Source organism: Cornus florida, unplaced genomic scaffold (genome assembly GCF_030987335.1).
Source record: "Cornus florida cultivar Cherokee Brave unplaced genomic scaffold, ASM3098733v1 CherokeeBrave_3.0.0_Hap2_Chr07, whole genome shotgun sequence".
Lineage (NCBI taxonomy): Eukaryota > Viridiplantae > Streptophyta > Magnoliopsida > Cornales > Cornaceae > Cornus > Cornus florida.
In genome coordinates, this window is record NW_026775577.1 from 60,717,652 (window position 1) to 60,721,640 (window position 3,989).

Consider the following 3,989-nt stretch of genomic DNA (forward strand, 5'->3'; position numbering starts at 1 on the left):
ATAGAGCCCTTCCTATTCCAATTACAATTCTTACTTTTCCATCTTCCAAACCTACGTAACCCACCTTCTAACCTTCCCCACTTTCTCCAATTTGGTTTTAACCTTCTCCATCTCCATTAATCATCAAATTTTCCTCTTCCATTATCATCAATTCATCAAAGAAGGCAAGATTTATATCTCTAAATTGAGGTAAGTTCTTTCATCTTCTATTTTTCAATTCTTGAATATTCCATAAAGATTAGAACTTCATTTTGTGAAGATTGATTATTTTAGTGAGGAATTGTTGTGCTTTAATTCTATATTTATTCTTGTTGGATTCAAATAATCTATATTCACAAGTGTTCTTTACTTTTCAATCTTGCACATCACGTGTTCGATAAAAGTTCTGAACCAACTTCCTTCACTCACATGGTTTCTTCCTCCCCTTTTAAGCGCCTTCGCAAATCCAAGGGTTCTTTCGAGGAAACTACTGATCCGGATTGGTCTAAATGGCCCCTTTAATTTGAAACTACTTTTGATGTTAGGAATGTCTTTCGTAGGCGTGCTAACTGATGAGCGCTGAAAAGTGCGCATTTAAACCCCTTAAACTTAGGTATTCTAGAACCTTTATCTATCTTATTTTCCCGCTTTACATTGATTTCGTGTTATTTCCATTTTCAGGTACTTTTCCCTAAAATAAGCTAACTCAACCAAATAAGAGCAGAAAGGAAGCAACTCTGGGATAAATCAAAGAAAGGAGCAAAGTAGAGTAAAAGGAAGCAAAAGATGGAATTTCAGCAACTTCGATCGATCTCAGGAAAAGTTCGATCAATCCAACTTTCATCGATCTCAGTACTTCAAGATGTATCTAAGCCATGTTTGTCCCTATTCAAAGATCTCAAAGTTTAATTAATCTAACTTCACTCTCTGATCGATCGAACTATTTTGTCCTTATCCAAATGATTGATCTTATCCAACTGTACTACCCTACCAACCACTTTTGTCCTTTTCCCAAAAATATCTTCAAAATATCTCAGATTTGTTTTTATCCAAAAAGGCACCGCCATAAAGGATCGATCCAGCTTCAGTTCGATAGATCTCAGCCATGTTCGATCGATCCAAGCTAAAGGTTCGATCGATCAAACTTCCTCCAGTCCAAAAAAGTTAAATTGTTAGCTCATAAAAAGTTGCCCTTATACAATCATTGGGAGAATATTGGAGTACGTGCCAGATCATTTTTGGGTGTCACCTAACCTACCAAAAATGAGGATTTTAGCAACTTTTGAGGGGGGATTCACACACAACCATAGAGGGAGATTTTGAGAGAATTCTTAGTAAGGAAGCAAAGGAGAAGAGGAGGCTAGAGACACCATTGGAGGCTCTTCATCAACCAATGAGCAGATTTCTTCCATGAAGCTTGCCCTTGAGGGTTGGAAGACATCATCCATGAGTGGCTAGACATCCTCTTGGGGCTAGAGTTAGCCCTAAGCATGCTTTCTACATCTTGATTTATGTATTTTTTAGGGGATTTGTATTGTGATACATGTTTTGACACTTTTATATATATAGATCTTGTTTATTCAATGATTTATGTGGTTTAATGTTTTCAATTGATCATTTCATCTATCCATATGTCTATGTGTGCTAGAATAGATGTTCATGTGTTTGTCTCTATTTCTTGTGTTGTTGATGCATGTCTATGTGTATTAATGCTATAGATCTAGAGATTATCAAAACATAGTGCTTAATGGAATGCTCTTGTGATTTACTTGATGGTTCATACTCATTTCTTGATGGATTGTGCCTCTCCCTTAGTTTAATTAGTTAATTTCATGTCATTAGCTTAGTTGTACTGTAGTTGTTAAATGGGAGGACAATCCATGCTTGTTGTTTGATATTTCATGCTTTTGAATGCAAGTAGCATATGTCTCTAACATTGTGATGTGTTTGGATTGTGAGCTTAATGAAAGGATTAATCGCTTAGTTTGATATATTGTGCTTTTCATTATTTTTTTAGACAATATATGCTTAATTAGTCATCCTTGCTAATTGAAACAACCAAACACACACACACAAATGTTGCAACACATATCTTCCCCTCATTAATCATTCATTAAAGGTGTAGAAAAGTATGCTTAGTGGTGATCTCTAAACCCCAAGATCTCTCTCTCTCTTTTATTCTCTTTATTGCATTATTGTTTACTTTAGTTTAATTTGTATCTAATGTAATTCAACCAACCAACCACTATTTTGATCACTCGACCTACTAACCCTAATCTTGATTCCTCAATCTACTACGACCCACCAATCCCTTTGGACGATCCCTACTTGCCCTAGCTATATTTTTTAGTGAAAGGTAGTAGTGGCAATTTCTAAATGTAAAACTTGGCCACATTCATCATAGCTCTACACCAATATCTTTTGGTATCACACAAACTATTGGATTTCGGGGTTGATGACCCGGGACACACTAAGTTTTTGGTGCCGTTGCCGGGGATTGATTGAAGGCAACGTCGTATTTGTGGAATCAATTAGGAATTAGTACTCTTTTGATCGTGTCTTTACTTTATTTTTTTATTTTTCTTTTAATTACTCATTGTGTTTGTTCTTGTTTGACTAGGTGTATTGAGCTGGGAAGCAAGCAAAGGAGCATTCAAGCAAAGGAGCTAAGCAAAAGAAGGAAAAAGCTAAAAATCTAAAAATTTGCAAAAGCTAAAATTGGAGTTGAAGTGCTAAAGGACCTTTGGGAGCTTTTCCTTACTCAACCCTTAGTTAAATCGTCAGCCCGCGTTGAGGTTTGTATTTCAATCCTTAGATAATTTGTGAGCCCACGTGGAGGCATTTTATTGTTCTTTGCAAATTTTTGAAAGCATGGGAGTATAGGATCATTGAATGTGGAAGATGTTTGTTGTTGATTGATTTGTTGTGAAGGTGAAGTGTTTGTTCATTGCTTGTTGCTTATTGTGTCTTTATGTGCATGCATGGTCGTAGGTTATTAAGTCATACTCTTGTCCCTCTTAATTTGAATTTAGAATCCATTGTTCATACACCTAGGGGAAGGGCTAGTTTTGGTCATTCTACTTCTACAATGGAAGTAAACAATGAGGACCATGTGGAAGACCTTGGTCACATAGACCAACAGGGTATCCTCCATCCCAATGTGCATCATAATAGCATACAAGTACCATTAGGCATGCCAAGACCATTTATTCACCAACCACAATAACAAGGCCAAGTTCCATTGGGAATACCAAGGCCAATGTATGCTCTACAACCACCCATCATCCAAGGAAATCAAGGTGCCTATGTTGCACCTCCAATTGCTAATCCTCCCCTTGTTTTAAGAGATTAGTATGTGCCTAATGAATACAATGCACCCACATGTATTCAATTGCCACCATTTAGACCACACCACTATGAGATCAAACCACAAACCATTCAAATGCTTCCTAACTATAATGGACTTCTAAGTGAAGAACCTTACAAGCATTTGGATGAGTTTCTTGAAGTATGGTCCACCGTGAGATACACAGACATGCTGAAAGAGGTCTTAAGGCTTAAACTTTTTCCATTCACCCTCAAAGACAAGGCAAAATATTGGTTTAACAATCTTAGACCTTTTTCAATAACTTCTTGGGCAGAAATGCAACAAGAGTTCTTGAAGAAGTACTATCCAGTTTCTAAAACCAATGCCATGAGAACTTCAATTAGGGAATTTTCACATGGGGATAGGGAAACGTTCCATGAGGCATGGGAATGCTTTAATGAATTGCTTAGGAAGTGTCCACATCATGGCATGCCCAAATGGCAATTAGTTTAATATTTCTTTGAAAGCTTATCGGATAATTGCAAGGGCATGGTTGATGCTTCCATGGGTGACTCTTACATTGATAGGCATGAGGATGACGTGTGGCGTCTTTATGAGAGTATGAGTGAAAATTCTTTGCATCGAACGTTATCTTCGAAGAATGGTAGAAATTATAGTGGTAGGAAGAGTGTTAGCTTACATC

The 3,989-nt window shown here is 37.0% G+C and overlaps 1 non-coding gene across 1 annotated transcript; it reads right to left on the reverse strand.

The window, feature by feature from the left end:
* Positions 1–3,668: 3,668 nt before the first annotated feature.
* On the reverse strand, positions 3,669–3,777 carry LOC132267894 (small nucleolar RNA R71). Its single transcript, XR_009469118.1, has one exon. It is a non-coding gene; the product is annotated as a small nucleolar RNA R71 (small nucleolar RNA).
* Positions 3,778–3,989: the final 212 nt, after the last annotated feature.